The sequence below is a fragment of the Podarcis cretensis genome, assembly GCF_951804945.1.
Source record: "Podarcis cretensis genome assembly, chromosome: 16".
NCBI lineage: Eukaryota > Metazoa > Chordata > Lepidosauria > Squamata > Lacertidae > Podarcis > Podarcis cretensis.
The window spans coordinates 38863975-38886141 of NC_137186.1; the positions used below are offsets into that span (position 1 = coordinate 38863975).

At 46.9% G+C, this 22167-nt stretch overlaps 1 protein-coding gene and 2 long non-coding RNA genes across 4 annotated transcripts in view; 2 read left to right on the plus strand and 1 right to left on the minus strand.

Annotated features, from left to right (window-relative positions):
* LOC307205131 overlaps positions 1-22167 on the plus strand; it is a 469056-nt gene that overhangs the window by 366647 nt on the left and 80242 nt on the right. The gene's annotated exons all lie outside the window — the stretch shown is intronic.
* TMEM132B (transmembrane protein 132B) overlaps positions 1-22167 on the minus strand; it is a 389071-nt gene that overhangs the window by 165406 nt on the left and 201498 nt on the right. The gene's annotated exons all lie outside the window — the stretch shown is intronic.
* On the plus strand, positions 8699-21560 carry LOC307205140. The gene is made up of 3 exons (XR_013833906.1): positions 8699-9111; positions 13938-14001; positions 20813-21560. It is a non-coding gene; the product is annotated as an uncharacterized lncRNA (long non-coding RNA).

The following is a 22167-nucleotide window of genomic DNA, read 5'->3' on the forward strand; positions in this document are numbered from 1 at the left end:
AATTCTTGGATTTGTTGTCCATGTGCCTACTCTAGTGAAGAGAGTGCTGTCTTGGATATGAACCCATTTTTGAAAGTTGTGTTTTGAAAGGAAGGAAGGAAGGAAGGAAGGAAGGAAGGAAGGAAGGAAGGAAGGAAGGGAAGGAGGGAGGGAGGGAGGAAGGAAGGAAGGGAGGGCAACTATTTTAATATAAATTGTACATACACAATGCAGGCCTTTCCCTGTAGTCATGAGACCTAGAAACCTGGCTCTTTAAAATAAATTGCAGCAGGTTTCGGAACTGTCTGGATTCCAGAACTGCCTGGCACACCCTCCAAGTGTCCCTATTTTCCAGGGACATTCCTGGATTTACAGAAGCTATCCCGGTTTCTGATTCAATTCCAGAATGTCCCACTTTCCCTTAGGGCGTCCCTATTTTCATCAGAAAGGACGCGGGTGGTGCTGTGGTGTAAACCACTGAGCCTTGGGCTTGCCAATCAGAAGGTCAGCGGTTTGAATCCCCACAACAGGGTGAGTTCCCGTTGTTTGGTGCTAGCTCCTGCCAACCTAGCAGTTCGAAAGCACGCCAAAAAGTGCAAGTAGATAAATAGGTACCACTCCGGTGGGAAGGTAAACGGCATTTCCGTGCGCTGCTCTGGTTTCGCCAGAAGCAGCTTAGTCATGCTGGCCAAATGACCCGGAAAAACTGTCTGCAGACAAACTTGGCCAGTAAAGCGAGATGAGCACCACAACCCAAGTCATTCACAACTGTCAGGTGTCCTTTACCTTTACCTTATTTTCATCATAGAAATATTGCAAGGTATGGAATAGGACATCTCCGGGGCTTTTTTCCAGCCAAAGCTCACCGGAACTCAGTTCCAGCACCTCTCATGTGGGAGCCATTGCTTGAACGAGGGAGGTGTTCGTGGTGAATTCCAGCACCTCTTTTTCCAGAAAAACAGCACTGTACCTATTTTCATCACAGAACTATTGTAGGGTATGGCCTGGTTCCAGATTCAGAACACACAGAAACACGTCACACAACTTTGCCCATAACCTTGGTTACTGAAGTGTACACCCTAACTTACCATATTTTTCCATGTATAAGACTATATTTTCCCCCTTTTTTTCCAAGTTTAAAATTGGGGGTCGTCTTATACACTGATAGTGCATATAGAAGATTTCTTTATTTGGAGTCCCCAAAAATAGGGGTTGTGTTATACACGGGAGCATGTTATACACAGAAAGATATGGTAACTTATCTTACCCATAGGCGCTAGGAGTGCGGGGCACCCGGACGCCGGGCTCTCAGGAGCGCCAGGCCGAGAGTCCGGGGCCTGAGAGTTGAGTCCGGGGAAGAGCCCGCCCACCCGTCGGAGCACCATGGGGGTAGCTCTGAGCTGCAAGTTCGGGGGCGACCAAGCCAGCGAAATGCTGAGGTGGCTGGCTGGCTCTGCCCTCCTGCACGCCTAGGACTGGACAACCTGGGGGGGCGCCGGGTGGATATTTGCACCCTGGCACTGCATATGCTTAAGACAGCCCTGTGGTAACTCATATGGCTGTTGTAAGGGAAAGGCAGTCACTCAACCCTGACCACTTCAGAGACATATACAGTTTTCAGGTTACGCTCCGCGGCGACCCAGAAGCAACGGAATGTGTTACTTCCGGACATGCACAGATGCTCAAAATGACATCACGCGCATGCGCAGAAGCGGAGAAGAATCACGACCCGCGCAGACGCACAGAAGCAGGTTGCGTTCGCTTCAGGTTGCAAACAGGGCTCCGGCACAGGTCCCGTTTGTATCCAGAGGTACCACTGTACTGGGTTGTATACAATGCTGGTCCTACTCAAAGTAGACCCCACTGACATCAAAGACCATGGCTAACTTAGGTTCCTTGATTTCAATGGATCTATTCTGGGTAGGCCTTAGTTAGATACAACCCATCTGAATAAGAAAAGCACTTCTGAATCAGGCCAAAGCCAGATCTTATCCAAAATCCTTTTCCCACAGTGGCCACCCAGATGTTTCTGGGAAGCCCAAACGCAGGAAAAGGGTGTAGCAGTACTCTCACAGAATACAAATATGGTAATTCCCACATTAAATAATGTGTGAGGGGATGCAGCTTTATAATTTAGGGTGAAAGGTAACTCAGGGGAGGTGGACATGGAGTAAGAGTTCCATTCTAGGTCCCGTCTGCACTATACATCTGAAGCAGTATCATACCACTTTAAACAGACATGGTTTTTAAAAAAGGAAGGTATATTTTACCATATGAGGTGGACTTGTAAAGAGTTAAAGGCTTTCTGTGAAATGATATATAGTAAGTTAAAGAAAATGTTTAAAAACACTTTTGTTAAAAAACTTTTTACTGGGTATAATAGGTGAAGAGAGACACACACAAAAAAAGATAAAAGACTCTTCATGTATGCTACAACAGCAGCAAGAATCCTTTTAGCCCAAATATGGAAACATCAACAAGTACCAACGAAAGAAGAGTGGCAGGAGAAAATGATGGACTTTGCGGAACTGGCAAAGCTGACGGGAAAAATCCGAAACCAGCACGATCAAGTATTCCCGAAAGACTGGGGTAATTTATACAATATTTGAAAGATCATTGTAAGCAATTAACAACTTTAGTAGGGTTATCTGAAGGCTTCTAATGAGAAATTGATTACCTTTCTATATTTATTTAAATTTTGGGGTATTTAGTAAAGAGTTATATTAGAATTGGAAAATATATAAAATGCTGTAATATAAAGGTTAGTTTTGAAAGCCAAGAAGTGGGAGGGAAGGAAGTCGACAGGCTCTAAAGAGCCAAAGAAGTAAAATGGATAATAATGATGTGATTATATATGTTTAAATGGAAAAGTAATACAAATTATTTTTTTTTAAAATAAAATAAACAGATTTTATTAAGGCATTAAAAAAAATTAAACAGACATCAAAGAATCCTGGGAGTTGTGGTTTGTTGAGGTGCTGAGAGTTGTCAGGTAATCGATATTGCTCCTGACATAGCTACAGTCTACATAATGGTTACAGGTACGTAAACGTGTTGCTCTGCCATAGTTGAAACAAAATTAAAAAATTCCTTCCAGTAGCACCTTAAAGACCAACTAAGTTTGTTATTGGTATGAGCTTTCGTGTGCATGCACACTTCTTCTGTTTCAGTGTATCTGAAGAAGTGTAAAAAGGTAAAGGTAAAGGGACCCCTGGCCATTAGGCCCAGTCGTGGCCAACTCTGGGGTTGCGGCGCTCATCTCGCTTTATTGGCCGAGGGAGCCGGCGTACAGCTTCCGGGTCATGTGGCCAGCATGACTAAGCCGCTTCTGGCAAACCAGAGCAGAGCACGGAAACACTGTTTACCTTCCTGCTGGAGCAGTACCTTTTTATCTACTTGCACTTTGATGTGCTTTCAAACTGCTAGGTTGGCAGGAGCAGGGACCAAGCAACGGGAGCTCACCCCGTCGCAGGTATTCGAACCACCGACCTTCTGATCGGCAAGTCCTAGGCTCTGTGGTTTAACCCACAGCGCCACCTGCGCCCCCTGAAGAAGTGTGCATGCACACAAAAGCTCATACCAATAACAAACTTAGTTGGTCTCGAAGGAATTTTTGTTGTTGTTGTTTGTTTGTTTAGTCTACAGAATGGTTTAACAATCCTGGAGAATGGTAGCTCTGCGAGGGGAATTGGAGTGCTTATCAACTCTCAGCATCCTTTAAAAACTACAGCTCCTAGAATTCTTTGGGGGAATCCATGCCTGTTTAAAGTAGTATGATACTGCTTCAAATGTGTGGCATGAATGTGGCCTGTAGGTGAGCCAGGCAAGTATAAAGAAGAGCTCTGCAAACGGTAGGAGAGGGGGAAGTTCACAGTGTCCACAGGTCTTCCACTCTCTCTGAACTTGCGTCATCAATATAGCCACAGCATGTCCCAACAAATGAGTCCATCTTCCTTTGACCACGTGCTGGCCTCAGTCTATGTGTCAGCTCTTCCACAAATACAAGCTGTCAAACACAGCAAGCTGCCATCTGTCTAGAGATAGGCCCTCAAGATTTTTCTATTCCCTGGCAGTTAATGCCAGTATAGCAGTCAGCAAGAGCTGAAGCAGCTCTTTAGATTTAAGAACCCCATTTTTCTCCACAAACAGGCCCCAAAGGGCTTATTGGGGGCTCCTTCCCAGAGCCTGCTTAGTAATGGCCTCTATTTCATTCATATATATATATATATATATATATATACACACACACACACACACACACACACACACACACACACCGACTTTTCTGCCACTTTGCTTTTTTCTGTGCCCTATATATGTTCATCTGTTGCCACCACCAGCTAAGAAATGATCGCAACGTAGGGAAAATAGGCTGAATCAGCCTTCAGGACCAGACAAGCTGAAACAGCCCTGTCTGGCTTGTTATAGTAGATTTTCACTATTGAATGCCTTGTTGATTTGCATCTTTTAGAGAAAAAAGGCAGGGGCTGGAGAGAGAGAAGGCATCATGTAGACTTTCCCAACTGTTTCAGCCATGCTGCTTCATGTTCAACGTCCTTGATGCCCCAGCAAATTCCGAAAAGATGATTTAAAAACAAAAGGCGCATTAGCTAATATTGTAAAAGTGAGTGTTTGCAAAGGCTCATTAAAAGCTAGGCGCTGACGCTAACATCGTAGCAGCAATTCTATTTCATTGCTAAACTACAGTAATTAAACCATAGCCACTCTGTGTTATTTAGCAAAGTAAATAATTACACTGTGCCCTAGAGGTTTATTCTTATATTTGCAGCGTCAATGAGAGCCCTGCTGCCGTCATGTCTACAAACCACCTTTTGTGAGTTGTTAACAGTTTAATTTTTTTTTAATTAATGTTTTTTATTATTGTAATATCACAATCCAAAGGTGCAGTAGTAGGGTATGGCATGGAAAGCCAGTGCAGTGGTTAGGGAGCCAAACTAGGACCTGGGAGACCAGGGTTCAAATTCCCACTCAGCCATGAATCTCACCTTGGGCCAGTGATTCACTCTCTGCCTAGCCTACCTCACAGGGTTGCTGCGAGGATAAAATATGTCGAGCACGTTGAGCTCATTGGAGCAAAGGTGGGATATAAATGTAATAAATAAAGACATTCCACATCATTCCATATACAAAACAAAGAATAACAAAATGACACAAAATACATAATAAAATAAAGAACAAAGTCTAAAGCATAAGAAGTAAAATCCCACATGACATAAAAGCAAACAATTTATTTGTAGCCTGCAGTAGCCAAAGTCCGTGTAAGTTCTTACACGACAAAGACAAGTGTAGATTGTTCAAACTTCTGTGGCAATTAGAGACGTGCAGCTAATCTTGCACCAAATAATTGCCCCATTGTATCATTGGATGTTAATCCACTGAGCCTGTCTGTCTGGCCAGCAAAGACAATAAACATTCTTTTCTTCTTCTCATGCAGCAGCGTGGTATTTTCCTTTCAGCCTGTTAATTTGCAACAGTTTCAACAACTTTTAATAAATACAGTGGTACCTCAGGTTCAGTACTTAATTCGTTCCGGAGGTCCATTCTTAACCTGAAACTGTTCTTAACCTGAAGCACTACTTTAGCTAATGGGGCCTCCTGCTGCCACCACACCGCCAGAGCACGATTTCTGTTCTTATCCTGAAGCAAAGTTCTTAACCTGAAGCACTATTTCTGGATTAGCGGAGTCTGTCACCTGAAGCGTATGTAACCTGAAGCGTATGTAACCCGAGGTACCACTGTATAGGGAGTTATCTTATACCCACCAAGTTAGACCATTGAAAAAGCTCAGTATGGTCAATACAGTTTGGCGGCAGCTGTCCAGGGTTTCAGACAGGAGACGTTCCCAGCCCTCCCTGGAGATTCTGGGACCTTCTACATGCCAAGCAGCTGCTCTGCTACTGAGCTACAGCCCTTCCCAAATAACCCACTCTTCTTGGGACGGAAACCAGAGCAGCGTCCACAGCATCCATTAAAGTCAAACGACAACAATCAAATCAAATGACAGAGAAGAGCAGCATTTAAACAGCAGGCATTTAAAAGAAGTACCATAAAAAAATAAGACAGCTGCAAATCACAACAGAGGAAACAGGCACCCAAGCGCAAAAGCAGGAGAGGAGAAAGAAAGAAAAAATTAAGGCACACCTTGGCCCTGTCAAAGACACCCTCGAAAAGGCCAGGCCTGGACTTTGCATCTAAGAGCATGCAGTTCTTCACCCTCCCATACCAAATACACATCCATATACAGTGGTGCCCCACAAGACGAATGCCTCGCAAGACGGAAAACCCGCTAGACGAAAGAGTTTTCCGTTTTGGAGGTGCTTCGCAAAATGAATTTCCTATGGGCTTGCTTCGCAAGACGAAAATGTCTTGCGAGTTCCTGCGGGTTTTTTCCCCTCCCCCCCTTTTTCTAAGCCGCTAAGCCGCTTATCCGCTTATCCGATAAGCCGCTAAGCCGCTAAAAGCGGCTAAACCGCTAATAGCGCTAATCCGCTAAGCCGTCAATGGGCTTGCTTCGCAAGACGAAAAAACCGCTAGACGAAGAGACTCGCGGAACGGATTCTTTTCGTCTTGCGAGGCACCACTGTAGAAAGGTTACACTGAATCTCGGAACTTCCCCCTATCCCCTCCATAGTTCCTGTTGTCAACATATCCAACTGCACATTATTTCATAATCTATATTTTATATCTATCCATATTGTCCATTCTGAAGGAAATCAGCCCTGAGTGCTCACTGGAAGGACAGATCCTGAAGCTGAGGCTCAAATACTTTGGCCACCTCATGAAAAGAGAAGACTCCCTGGAAAAGACCCTGATGTTGGGAAAGATGGGGGGCACAAGGAGAAGGGGACGACAGAGGACAAGATGGTTGGACAGTGTTCTCGAAGCTACCAGCATGAGTCTGACCAAACTGCGGGAGGCAGTGGAAGACAGAAGGGCCTGGCATGCTCTGGTCCATGGGGTCACAAAGAGTCGGACACGACTAAATGACTAAATAACAACATATTGCCCACAGTATTTGTTACATTACAAGTGAGATTAAAATCCTGCTAATGTTTTCATCTGCTTACAGTAGTTGAATGCACATTTTTCTCATTGATGGTGGAAGGGGCTGTAGTTGGGGGCTTGTCTCCTTTCCTGCTCTTCTAGATGTGGCAGCCTTTATGCCAAAACGCACAGTAGCCATTTTGTTTTTTGCCACACACACGGCAGCCATTTTCTGAAACACTTTCTCAACACCTCAAATATGCCTGATCCAAAAAGGTTGGCCACCCCTGATCTAGAACTTCACCTCAGGCAGCAAAACGTCTTGGAATGACCAAGCTCCTTCAGAGTAGACGTCCACATATCACTTTTCACCGCCTGTGTTCTTTTTCTCTCCTTGCTTCCCTCCCTCCCTCCCCACGGGCATTTAATTTACTCCAGCACAGCAGATGATTAGGTTATGCTTTATAGTGTGATGGCCATTGCAGAATGTCCACCACTGGGCTCTTTCGCAAGAGGCATTTAATTTTCCTGCCGTAAATCGCTGTAGATGAAAAGAAACGAAAAAGGGAGGGAGGGCGAATCTTTCTTCAGTGCTATTGTGAGCGGAGAAGTAAATATTGTCACTCTTTCGACATGGCTAATTAGTTACTTCCCAAATCATTTGACTGCTTGCGACACTTTAAATTGCTTTTTGGACCTCCTGCATCTATATATAATAGACACAATGGCTTGGAGCGCTGGAGCCACATTGGAAAATTGACAACGTTGCAACTTGATAAATCAGGCAACTGAAAGGGGGAAGAAAAAAGAGCAACCCTTAGTTTAGTTAATGGAAAAGTGTGGGGCGGCCAGCTCTTTTGGTACCAACCACCTTATTTATTCAAGTGGAAATATTTCAGCCAGGATGAACAATTCATTCTTCCCATCCCTCGCGGCTAATTTATTTAGTGCAGTGGTGGAGAACCTCCAGCCCACAGGTCTAATTTGACCTGCAATACCATTTCCCATAATAGGGACGCAGGTGGCGCTGTGGGTTAAAGCCTCAGGGCCTAGGACTTGCCGATCGAAAGGTCGGTGGTTCGAATCCCTGCGGCGGGGTGCGCTCCCGCTGCTCGGTCCCAGCGCCTGCCAACCTAGCAGTTCGAAAGCACCTCCGGGTGCAAGTAGATAAATAGGGACCGCTTACCAGCGGGAAGGTAAACGGCGTTTCCGTGTGCGGCTCTGGCTTGCCAGAGCAGCGATGTCACGCTGGCCACGTGACCCGGAAGTGTCTCCGGACAGCGCTGGCCCCTGGCCTCTTAAGTGAGATGGGCGCACAACCCCAGAGTCTGTCAAGACTGGCCCGTACGGGCAGGGGTACCTTTACCTTTACCTTTACCATTTCCCATAAGCAATGCCAATGCCAGTGCTCACAGTCCGCTGAGGGGCCCATGGCTGACCCCTGGAGCCTCCCAGCCCTGCTCTCCCTCCCTCCTTGCTGTTTCGGCCTATTCACCTGCCCAGGCTGAGCAGGCAAGCGGTGACAAGAGCAAGGAGGTAGTTCATCACTCTCAACTTGCCTTATATGCTGGATTGAGGCCAGAGAGGGAGAAAGGCAGGGCACGTAAATGGACAGTGGGGATGGAAGTAGGGAGATGGCAGGTCCACTCAGGGATGGTACCCACAAAAGGCATCTTACCCAGGAGTTTTCCAAAGTGTGGAGCTAGGACTAGTTTTTCCTTTCTGTGCCTTAAGCGGGTGCCAAGGGCTGACCACACACACTCTCCTGGATGAGCCCCAGTCTGTGACATTCCCTGCTTAAAACGCTGGAATATTTTAAAAGTAGCAAACAATGAGTTTGCACTCTTAGCCAGCCAGGCCAGTGTTGGAGGGAGGTGCGTGTAGCTGTTCCAATCCTGCCAGCCGTAATAACAAAGAAATGTTCCCTAGCCAGTACCTGCTACTCAAGAAATACAGACTTCTCCTTTCTCTCTGCACCCAGGTCCCTGTGCAAGACGGCTGTGCAAATCCATTACATTGATGGCACTGTGGATCACCGTAACAGCAGGAGTCAGGCCGGCCCCGTAATGAGAATAGGCTTCCATCGATTGGCCTGGGGCTCCCTCTTAGACAATGTCATTTCAGCAGGTGCGTCTTTTAAATCTTGTGGCTTTTCTAGCAACGCTGTTCTGCCGGCAGCTAACCAGACCAAAACCTAGGACAGTTCTTGTTTTATTTTTAAGACTGAAAGGTGATGAAATGTGACGATGGTGCCAACACGGGGTGTGGGCATAGGCACCGTTGTGTCCTCTAGATATTGTCAAACTGCAGCACCCACAAATCTGTTAGCCATCCCAGCTGCCATATCGTGGGATATCTAGAGGGTACCACATTGGCTAGCTCTGAGTTAAGGGTATTGCCTTAGGTCTGTGGAGACCCGGGTTCAAATTCAGAAGGCTAGTGTCAGTAGAGTACGATCTGATCCAGCAGGGCTCTTCTTCTTTACCCTCCCCATCCCATCATTTTATTCTGTTGGCCTCAGTGTTCTATTGTACAGTGGTACCTTGGTTTACGGGGACGCAGGTGGCGCTGTGGGTAAAAGCCTCAGTGCCTAGGGCTTGCCGATCGAAAGATCGGCAGTTCAAATCCCTGTGGCGGGGTGCGCTCCCGTCGTTCGGTCCCAGCGCCTGCCAACCTAGCAGTTCGAAAGCACCCCCGGGTGCAAGTAGATAAATAGGGACCGCTTACTAGCGGGAAGGTAAATGGCGTTTCCGTGTGCAGCTCTGGCTCGCCAGAGCAGCGATGTCACGCTGGCCACGTGACCCGGAAGTGTCTCTGGACAGCGCTGGCCCCCGGCCTCTTGAGTGAGATGGGCGCACCAACCCCAGAGTCTGGCAAGACTGGCCCGTACGGGCAGGGGTACCTTTACCTTTACCTTTACCTTGGTTTACAGGGACGCGGGTGGAGCCTTGGGCTTGCCGATCAGAAGGTCAGCGGTTTGAATCCCAACGGGGAGCTCCCATTGTTCGGTCCCAGCTCCTGCCCACCTAGCAGTTTGAAAGCATGTCAAGTGCAAGTAGATAAATAGGTACCACTCCAGCGGGAAGGTAAAGAGCGTTTCCATGCACTGCTCTGGCTCACCAGAAGCGGCTTAGTCATGTTGGCCACATGACCCGGAAGCTGTCTGCGGACAAACGCTGGCTCCCTCGGCCTGTAAAGCGAGATGAGCACTGCAACCCCAGAGTCATCTGCGACTGCACCTAATGGTCAGGGGTACCTTTACCTTTACCTCAGTTTACAAACTTAATCTGTTCCGGAAGTCCATACTTAAACCAAAGCGTTCTTAAACCAAGGTGTGCTTTCCCATAGCAGTGGGGGGACTCAATTTACAAATGGAACATACCCAACAGGAAGCGGAACATGTTCTGCTTCCAAGGCAAAGTTCACAAACCAAAACACCTACTTCCGGGTTTGCAGTGTTCTTCATCCAAGTTGTTCATAAACTAAGCTGTTCTTAAACCAAGGTACCACTGTACTAGCATAGAACATTATCGCAGAAATGTAGAGTTAGAAGGGACACCCCAAAGGTCATCTAGTCCAACCCCTTGCACTGCAGGAATCTCCACTAGATCATCCCTGACAAATGGCCATCCAACCTCTGCTTAAAAACTTCCAAGGATGGAAAGTCCTCCACCTTCCAAGGGAGTCTGTCAAACTGTCAAGCAGCTCTTACTGTTGGAAAGTTCTTCCTGATGTTTACTTGGAATCTCCATTCATGATGCATGTGTAATATCTGAAAGATTGCCCCTTTCTCTACAGATGCTTTCAGATGTTAAGCTCAGCAGAGGAGGCCTTCTTGGTAGCTCCTCCAGCCCTCAGAAATTCGGGGGGGGGGGGTTGGCCCGGGAGAGAGCATTCTCTGTGGCAGCTCCGAGGTGGTGGACTTCCCACAGAGGAATGTCCAGCACAGTTTCCATCACAGACTGAAGACGCACACCTCTTTACCGTGGTCTTTGGCACCTGAGATATATGCTTTCAGGACCCAACCTGTTCTTGTGACTGAAATTTGTTTTAAACTGTTTTTAATACTGAATTTCAGATTGTTGTAACCCGCCCTGGGATCTGATGGCGAAGGACAAATAATGAACTGAAATAACAGTAACAATATCAATGATGGTGATGATGATCAATCTTCAATGGGCCCAGTTCAGAAGACACCTGCAAGCACAAGGCAGCTTCCCCCCCCACACACACACATACATCTCCCCAAAATTTGCTCTGGAGGGTAAGGAGAACCCCCCTCCCCAAAAAGCACACAGGGAGGGGAGAGGGGAAATTGCTTTGTCTGGAAGGCAAAATGTCTTGCACCTACAAAACAATTGAATTAGTGTAATTAGTGTGATGTTGTAATTCCACTCAATATCATCATGGTCAGCCTTTGGAATAGTAAGGACCATAAGCCCTGAGAACAAGGCAAGACATGAACCTGGAACAAAAGAGTAAGGCTGTCCAACTTGACAGTCCAGAGGAGAAATGATGTTTCTGGCTGACCCTCAAGACAGCAAGAATGGGCAACCTCTGACCCTTTAGGACTTGGCCTCCTTCTCCTGTCAGACCCAAGCCAAGCCAGCATGGCTGGTGGTCAGGAATGATGGTAGTTGTAGTCCAATGACATCTGGAAGTCCACAGAGCCTTCCATCCTTGGCACAGAGCCAATATGGAGCAAATTAAGCCACTATTCCTGACCCTTAAAGGCCTTGGCAATTATCAGCCACTGATATACACCAGCATTCCCGGAAAGCCAACCTTTTTTTTAATGAACAGAAATAAAAAGCTCTCATTAAGTAGAATCTGGCAGGGTTTTCAGCTAAGTACTGTAGAGGACCAGAAAGTTGAGTCAGCAGCAAGTAAAGGTGCCTTGCTCACCTGCTGGAGCTCTTTGATAAAGGTTAACCAACCTGTAAGACTGAGGTGGAGCATACATTTTCATAACCCTTTTTAATATCATCACCATTTCCCATGGCAGAGCAAAGGGGTGACGACTGGGTCAGCAATGCAGCAATTTGAAAGGGTGGCAGTGGAAACGGCAATGAAAATGAAAGCTTCCTTTGCCTTCTTAACTTGACCTTCCAGTTTTCCCTGGAACAATTTGCCAGCTGGTAGTTAAGAGAAGTACAGTCATCATAGATGATCTCCCTCCTTATAAAATATCAGATAGTATATAGATATGAAGATTCACAATATATGTGCTGGAATCCAGAACAACCTAGGAAGGTACCCTCCACCAGGTCAGATTTTCCTCCAAGATACATGCATGGCCGTCCACATGTGAAGGTTTCCACATTTCAAACATCTGGATAGCAGGGGCAAGATGGGAGGAGCTGAGCATCATTGGGGGCTGGTCCAATGACAACAGCCCCATGACCATTTCATGAACACTTCGCCCCTTCTTGCAAGTAACTCGCAAAAGGAGCTTAAAAAGCACTGCTGTTGAGCAGGGATGGGAACCTGTGGCCCTCCAGATGTGGTTGAACTACCAGATGTGGTCCCTCCTCATTGGCTATTCTGACTGGGGCTGATGGGAGTTGGAGTCCAGTGACATTTGGGGGCCACAGGTTTCCCCATCTTTGCTGGAGAGTTACTAGGAGATCTAAAATTATCACCCAGGCAAGTTGTCAGGGACAATGTCATGGGCCAGGAGTCAGTTTCACCTGCTGGGCAGCAGCCTGAAAGAGCAGAAGGCGCAGAGACTCCACCTGCTGCTGACCAGCCTTCTTGCTCCTGATGAGAACCAGCTGGCTCCAGCTTTCTTAAGCAGGGTTTCCAGTCTCGGTCAGTTGCTGGAAACAACATTTGTCCTTCTTGACCAGACCTTGCTGCTTCTTGAGCCCTTGGACCCTCTGCTTTCTTGACCCCTGATTTGTCTGACTGTGTGAACTGAGATACTCCTGACCTTGGGACTGGACTGGACCTTGTATACAGACTAGTTTTCAAATGTTTGTAAAAGATTCTGACTCAAAGGGAAGGTTTTCCCACACTCCGGATCTTTTGAAAAACAGCAGCTTCTCAGCCCTGCAAATTTGTCCCCTCCTCCCTCTCCTGCAATGTGTCATCTTCATTTGCATCTGTCACATTATTCACTAGGACACACTTGTTTACCGCCTAAGTGATGGAATCGAAGGAGTCGGTACAACCAGGTGTGCTGAAAACAAAAATCAACATAATCAGGAGGCTTGGAAAATTGCTTTTAATTGTGTGTTTACATAGGCAATTCTCCAAAATTATTTGGGCCGGGAGGCTACAGATTCCATACTGTCAGATAACCCATATAAAAACCCTCATTTACCCAGAGATGGGGAATGGTTGAATATTTAACCACACTTTAAACCTAAATGTAATATTGCACTGGATAGCTTATTTAGGTTGGGAATGGATCCAGCTGGAAATTAAACATTTAGAACACCTCTAGAGGCATAACTCTTGCAGCACCTGGAAGACCTAACAGAATAAATTTGTGAGTCTGCAAGTTGCCACAAGACCCCTTGTTGTTGCAACATCTCAACTGTCTTGTAGGGCTGTGTACAGTCCCCTATCCCCCGAACTGACATGAGCCAACCCAAGGAACCTGTCCCAGCCCTGATCCAGCCCCAAAGCTACTTGGAGGCAGGGCTAATGTGTAATTAGGTTTTCCTCAACCTGACTCTGCCCCAGCCAGGATCTGCCATATAGGCTTGATTCAGCTCAGTTATTCAGGTTTTGCCCCAATCCAAGCTCCTGACCTCTGTCTCCACCTGCATGTCTTCTTCCATGACTCAAGAGCAAGGGGAAGGTAGAGTTTTTCAGCCTGAAAGCCACATTCCCTCTGGGCATATGCCAGGGGTAGATGAGGCCAGGGGCACAGCAGTGAATGTAAATTTTACCTTTGTAAAAGGCTGGTTGCTACATACACTCTTCCCTGTCTTTCACCCAAACAGGCAAGGATCAGCACCGGAGGGCAGGGATGCATTCCAGTGGCATAATGGGTGTGAAACAATATAGGTAAGGGGTGTGGCCTGTGTAGAGGAGGTGTGGCTTGGGGGGGCAAGGGCCAGACAGAGAGTCCTGGAGGTCCACATTTGGCACCCGGGCCTGAGGTTCCCCATTGCTGCATTATAGTTCAGGGTCATCCAGTCAGCAGAGAATTTCAGTACAAAATAATAATAATAATAATAATAATAATAATAATAATAATAATAATAATTTATTATTTATACCCCGCTCCCAGCCACTCTGGGCGGCTCCCAATCGAGTGTTAAAAACAATGCAGCATTAAATATTAAAAACTTCCCTAAACAGGGCTGCCTTCAGATGTCTTTTAAAAATAGGATAGCTGTTTAATTCCTTGACATCTAGTGGGAGGGCGTTCCACAGGGCGGGCGCCACTACCGAGAAGGCCCTCTGCCTGGTTCCCTGTAACTTGGCTTCTCGCAATGAGGGAACCACCAGAAGGCCCTCGTTCTGCTTCATGAAGGATTTGTAGAATTTGCTGCCACAAGATGCAGTGACAGCTGCTAGCTTAGAAGGGTTTAGAATGGTATTTGACAAAAGCTGCTTCTGGTTGCTAGTCCTCATGGCTACAGATAATCTCCAGGCTCACTCAGCAGTAGCTTCTGGGAGCAACATCAGAAGTTGACAATTACCTTCCTGCACTGCTTGTGGGCTTCACAGAGACATCTGCCTGACCATCATTGGGATATACCGTATTTTTCGCACCATAGGGCGCACCGGACCATAGGGCGCACCCAGTTTTTAGGGGGGAAATCAAGGAAAAAAATATTTTCCCCCCAGCCCCAAAGAGCAGCGTACAGGCTGCACACAACCTCTCACTGCCAGAGGGGTTGCGCGCAGCTATGGAAGAAGGCAAGGCAGCGAGCGGGATGGATCCCGCTCGCTGCTTTGGTTTCCCCTTTAGCGCCGTGCAGGCTCTCCCTCCCGGGAGAGGCTGCGTGGGGCTAAAGAATCCATAGCCCCGTGCAGCCTCTCCTTGCCGGAGGGGTTGCGCACAGCTATGGAGCAAGCCAAGGCAGGGGGCGGGATGGATCCCGCTCACTGCTTTGGTTTCCCCTTTAGCCCCATGCAGCCTCTTCTTGCCGGGAGACGCTGCGCAGGGCTAAAGAAGCCATAGCCCCGTGCAGCCTCTCCCTGCCAGAGGGGTTGCGCGCAGCTATGGCAGAAGCCTGCATTCGCTCCATAGGACGCACACACATTTCCCCTCAATTTTTGGAGGGGAAAAACTGCGTCCAATAGAGCGAAAAATACGGTACCCTTCTCTCCCCCTTCCTCTTTTGTTCTGGAAGTCTCCCTCTCTGTGTGCCTGCCCTCAACCTGTTATGTTGCAGTCCTATACAGAAGTAATCTCCATTGGGTTGAATGGGATTTGCTCCCAGGTAGGCAAGTATAGCTGCCTTCTCTAACATGGTGCCTTCAAGATGCTTTGGACTAACAGCTCCCATCAACCCCAGCCAGCATGGCCTCTGGTCAGGAATGATGGGAGTTGCAGTCCCACATCTAGAGGGCGACAGGTTGGGAGAAGGCTGGAGTATACAATTGCAGCATTAATCACTTTCCCCTTACCTACCCATGGCCATCTGAAGGCCTTTGATCAAAAAAGAATTGCTAATAAGAAATTTCATTTAATGGTCATCAGCCAGGAGCCAGCAGAGGTCTTGGGTCAGCATGAGACTCATTATGAGCAAAGTGAGATTCTGTATCCTGTGTGGAATGAGTTATTGATTTTATCCAACCCATAAAGGGCACCTCATTCAGGAATACATATCACCACGCCTGGCATCCTATAGCCGAAAACCACAACCAGGCCTTGCATTGCTGAATCCTTGTTCTCCACCCAACCCCCAGCTTCTAGATATAATTTGCTAAAATCTTAAAACTTGTCCCAGCACACATTTTGTCACACTTGAATGGCATAAATATGAAATGATGGGGCAGGAACAGTAGTCAGCCTGGTCATATGTGTCCAAGAAATGCTGTTTCCAATGGCCAAGAATGGAGCTTTCCCAAGGAGATATTCCCACACATCCTGGAAGACTACTGACATCATCCAGCCTCACTTTGGGTCTGTTACTGGTGACTATGGCTGATTTTAAAGAGATGCACCCAGAGGCAAAGCAGAAGAAATGGTCTAATTTGTAACAAGTCCACAAAACTCTTAACTGCAATTCTAATGGGTCAGTCATAATCGGCAAGGGAATCCACGGGTTGTGAGTTCAATGTTAGTCCTTCTCAGTGTAGACCCACTGAAATTTATGGAGATGACCAGCTTAGCTCTATCCATTTCAGTGGGTCTACTCTGAGCATAACTAGTTGGACAAAAAAGACCCACATGTCTTAACCTCTAGGCAGAGCTAGAGGCAAAAGCTGGCAGAGCAATGAATGTAAATTTGACCTTTGTATAGCAATCTAAGTTTTAGTGCACACATGCACCCCTCCAGGGAAATGAGAGGTGTGACTAGGGTGCAAGGACCTATTCCAGATAGGCAAAATTAACTGAAAGGGGGTGTAAATTGGGGTGGGTGAAGGGTGTGGCCTAGGAAAGGGATGCAGTCTGAGGAAAGTGCCAAGGGCCAAACAGAGAGGGCCAGAGGGCCAGGTGTGAGCCCTGGGCCTGTGGTTCCCTGTGCCTTCTTTAAGAATTCATGCTTCACATCTGGAAGGGTAAGATAGTCTTCAACTTCATTGGGGCAAGCTGGGTACTTGTAGCTATCCAAGGTGCTGAGCTGTGCTTTGTGGCTTCATGCTGAAGACAGATCACAAGAGGCCTGATGTTCTAGTTTTCACAACGCAGCATGCTGCTTTGCACACACACACTCTCTTGCTCTCTCTCATACACACACACACACACTGCTTGGGCTACTTTCATAGAATCATAGAATCATAGAGTTGGAAGAGACCACAAGGGCCATCAAGTCCAACCCCCTGCCAAGCACGAAACTAAAGTGTGGTTGCAGAGCTTTCCAAATTGTGTGTTGCGACACATTCATGTGTCGGCTGCAGTGTGTAGGTGTGTCGCCTGAACACTCCCCATGCTCTTCCCGGGGTTGGAAAGGGGTTAGTTTGATCTCTGGCTTGCTAGTAAAACAGAATTATTATGTCACAAAATTAAAGGTAAAGGTAAAGGTACCCCTGCCCGTACGGGCCAGTCTTGACAGACTCTGGGGTTGTGCGCCCATCTCACTTAAGAGGCCAGGGGCCAGCGCTGTCCGGAGACACTTCCGGGTCACGTGGCCAGCGTGACATCGCTGCTCTGGCCAGAGCCAGAGCCAGAGCCGCACACGGAAACGCCGTTTACCTTCCCGCTGGTAAGCGGTCCCTATTTATCTACTTGCACCCGGAGGTGCTTTCGAACTGCTAGGTTGGCAGGCGCTGGGACCGAGCAGCGGGAGCGCACCCCGCCGCAGGGATTCGAACCGCTGACCTTTCAATCGGCAAGCCCTAGGCGCTGAGGCTTTAACCCACAGCGCCACCTGCGTCACAAAATTATGCATGTCTAAAAAGTGTGTCCCAAACATGAAAAGTTTGGAAAGCCCTGAGTGGCTGAGAGGAGAAACCACATACATTGCCCTGAGCTCCTAGGACCAAAGTGTGGGATAAGAGCATCGTAGAATCGTAGCGTTGGAAGGGACCCCAAGAGTCATCTAGTCCACCCCTGCAATGCAGGAATTGTAAATAATAAAATCTTGTAAAACAAGGATGGGGAGCCTATGGCACTCTGAGCAAGAACCCTGCTAGATTAGGTCAGTAGCCAATCTAGTTACCGTATTTTTCGCTCCACAAGACATGCTTTTTTCCTCCTAAAAAGTAAGGGGAAATGTCTGTGCATCTTATGGAGTGAATGTGTGGTCGATCGCTGGCTCCCTTTCTATCCCCGCCCCCTTGCCCAGCCTCCATTGTTCAATGTTCTGCAGACGGAGGCTGATTGTTTCCCCAGCGACATGTGACTGGCTGATTAGATTATCTTTCTGGAAACTGTAGAAACAGCTCCCTTTCCTTTCCCAAAGAAGCTACAGAACTGTGAGTTGAACCACAAAAAACAGGATTTTTTCCCTTTGCAAAGTAAGCTCAACAATTTTGAGCTGATCCTCAAAAAAGGGGGCTTTTCCCCTTTCCTAAAGAAGCTGCAGAACTGTGAGCTGATCCCAAAAAAAACAGGGCTTTCCCCCTTTCCTCCTCTAAAAACTAGGTGTGTCTTATGGAGCAAAAAATACGGTATCCTGTGCTCACAGAATCCAACCAAATGCCTACAGAAGCACCCAAGCAGGACCTGAGCTTCACAACCCCGCCCCCCTCCTGTGGCCTCCAGCAACTGCCATTTAGAACCACACTGCCTCCAACAAAAGAAGCAAACCGTAGCCTTCAGGGCAGTGGCGTAGCGTGGGGGGTGCAGGGGGGGCCAGCCACACCGGGCGCAACATCTGGGGTTAGGGCAAATCCACGGGTTAGGGGGCGCAAATTACTTGCCTTGTCCCGGGTGCTGACAACCCACGCTATGCCACTACTTCAGGGTGAGCCTCCATAAACGTGCCTAATCCTCTTTTACAACCATGCAAATTGGTGGCCGTTACTGCCTGTTTTTGGTGCTAATTTCATACCTCAACTAAGTGTTGTGTGAAGAAGTCCCTTCCTTTGTCTGTCCCAAATCTCCCAATATTCAGCATCATTGGATGTCTCTAATCTCTAAGGTTGTGAGGGAGACAAACTTTTCTCCATACTACATACACTGGCCATTGCCCTAGGGGTGAATGGGTCAGAATCCAGCAATGTCTGTAGGAGGGCCACAGATTCTCCACCTGTGCTCTAAACCATGAAACCCCTCAAATTTTCCATGGCTCAGAGAAAGCCACAAACCACTTGATTAAATTGGTCTGTGATATTTATGCTCTCATCCCCCTCCCCATACTGCTTGCACCTTAACTTCATTCAGAACAGGAAATCTCCTATTTGAATAATTTATATCCCTGAGGAAGAAGGGGGGTGGGATTTGAAATTTTATTCTAGCTGTGGCTACCAGGTTCACTGAGGGGTGAAGTAAAAGCAGTGCACACACACACACACACACACACACACACACACATTTATTGTACTGGAAGCCTCTACTGTTCACATTGGCTTGGCTCCCAGTTCTGAGTGATTAGAATAAACCATAGAAATATTAATTAACGGTGCCAGGATTGCAGGACTAATAGTGTTTGTGTTAATGGGGTGTTAACAAATTGAAAGCTGCGGCATCACGCTCAGCTCGGGAGAAGCAGCCTCTCCACAGTACCTTGGATTGATGGAGGAAATCAAACATATGCTTTTACAGGGCGGGGAGGATAGGGCTGTTTTGGAAGAGGGATAAAGCAAGCCAAACAAAACTGCAAAGAAGCAACTTCCTGGCTCTCAAAGTATACAAAGGGCCCACAGTTGCTCTTTCAAGAGCTTCCCTGTCAAAACATTTGCCTGCTATTTCCATTTTGTGAGGATTCAGATGAAACTATTCACCATTTGAGGGTAAGTTTTGCATCAGCCCTGCCAACCTAGCAGTTCGAAAGCATGAAGTGCATGTAGATAAATAGGTACCGCTCTGGCGGGAAGGTAAAGGCGTTTCCGTGCGCTGCTCTGGTTCACCAGAAGCAGCTTAGTCATGCTGGCCACATGACCCAGAAGCTGTATGCCAGCTCCCTCGGCCAGTAAAGCGAGATGAGCGCCGCAACCCCAGAGTCATCCATGACTGGACCTAATGGTCAGGGGTCCCTTTACCTTTACCTTTTGCATCAGCACTGGAGAAAGAAAACCTTCCCTTTCTCAGCAATTGTTTTGGCACTACTTGCAAAAATCACCAGTTTGTCCACATTGACCTCTTTCTCTCTAGATGACTTCTTTATTCAGCCTTCATCCCGACTTCCTCACAGGTTATAGACTGTGAGTCCCTCCAGATGGGTGGGGTTTTTTTTGGGGGGGGATATTCTGTAACATGTCACTGATGCAATAATAGCACATTATTGATGCATTTATACTGGACCATCCGCAAACAAGCTAAGCAAATCCATATTCTGACCATCGCTACTTGGAACAGCCTAGTTTGCCTCTGCAGCTGGAATCTTACTGTGGGGAGAGATGCACTTGACTGGTGGGGGTTGTTATAGAACATTGAGTCCTGGTTCCTGTAATTCTTAGAATTCAACCCAGCAGTTTTCCTGGTGGGTCTAGCATACCAGAGTCGGGAACAGTTCAGACCAAGGACACAAGGTCTATCTCTACACAAGATAGGCATGATCAGGCAGCCATGAAAAGATTGTGCTAAGCCCTTACTCCAAGTCACAAGTGGGAAACCAGTGCCTCTCCAGATGTTTCTGGACTCCAGCTCCAGTCAGAACTGGCCAGGATGGCAAATCGTTCAGGGATCATAGGAGAGCTGCAATCTAGCAGTATCTGGAGGTCTGTTTTCCCATTGCTGTTATAAGTACTTGTTGACACTAGAGTACTTGCAGCATAATCATTCTCTATTTAGACTAATTCTCTGCACCTTCAACTACATGAATAATCCTGCAGTTCCTCATTGGAAGAGTCTGATCCTTCAGCCTCAGGGCAGAGTCAGTGGCTAACCTTCTCCAGATGGCAGCCTGCAGAATCTTCTTCCTGTAACAAGATCCCATGCCGGCTTCAGGATCCCTAAGGCACTGAGCAGCAACCTTAGAGACCACCCCCTCCCTCTTGTCCTGGAATCCCTTTCCACGGAGTCTAAGAGTCCAATGCACGGCACTGGCTTAGCTTTCTGTTTCCTGTTTGCCCCTCCATTCTGATGGTACTCCAGAAGAGCTGCCCACATCCTGGCCTCATCTACCTGCCCATTCCGCCAAGGTCGGAAACAGCCTGAAGCCCTGGAACCTGAGCTGGTGCAATTAAGATTTGCTGAGCCCTGCAAGTCGAAGCAGGTAGTTGAGAAGAGAGAAAGTGCACACGGGAGAAGGCGAGAAACTGACTGAATATAGGCAGCAGCATGAGCAGCAGAAAAAAAGCCGTTTTCTTTCATTTGGTCCAAAAGATATGTGGAGAAAGTGGCTCATGCTGACATTGAGAAATGAAAGACGTGCGCTAAAAATACACTTGCGGTGCCGTCGCTTTCTTGCAAGGAGCGCCAATTGGATCCTTCTTTCAGTGCAGGCTATTTTTTATTTTCTTTATTCATCTTTTCCTTTCTTTTCTTAAGCCTCCAAGGGTGTGACTACACTTAAAAACAATAAGGGGACAAAGGAAATGGAAATGCACAAAGTGGCTCCTCTATGGCAAAAAATTAAAGACGGGGTGAGGGACCGGTGGCCCTCAATATATTCTTGGTCTCCAACTCCCATCAGTCCTGGACAGACTGTCAGGAATAGAGAGTGGAGTTTGTGTTTTTATTATGCACTGGAATAATAAAGTACAATATAATGCTGAAACATATACTTTATTAGGAACTTTGTGGTGATTTAAAAAAGCATGGTGATGAGTCTTTATTCCTAGTCATAATATATTTATTTACGCTTTGGCGAAGTTGGTTGTTTAGAATTTCTTTTCCTATTAAGTAACAGATAGCATTATAAAGATGATATCTTGTTTTTTATGTGTGTTTATATATCTATGGTTATCTATCAAGTTACAGTATATTTCTGCTTGAGACTTATGTACTCACGTCTATGTTAATAAAATACCATTTTTAAAAATAAATTGGAGGTTTCAATATTTAGCAAATAATCCTGAGGCAAGAAATCCCTGTACAAGTGATAACTGAGTTTGCTCAGTGGCTGCAAAATGAAGACTGGGTTATTAATGGGGTGGGGGGTAATGGAATGGGGTACTTGGAACCCTGAACACTGTAACTCTTTGATGCAGCTCACATTTCTTCCTTCAGACTGTCTGTCCCAGGGTGGTTATGCCTGTCTCTGGGAGTTTTTGCGAGTGTCCAAAGGCAGTGTGTTCTGTTTCCATTGAGAAGTTAAACAGAGGAAAGAAATAACACTGCTAAGTTCCTTGAGCAAGGGGGAGAATGTCTCTAACGCAGACGATCCAAGCCCCACCAGAATCTAATCAACCACTCTCAGCAGGAAGAAAGAAGTACCACTTAAATGATATGACAGGCTGACGTATAATCATGGCTGAAGGAGAATTACAGTTCAGTGCTGCCACATA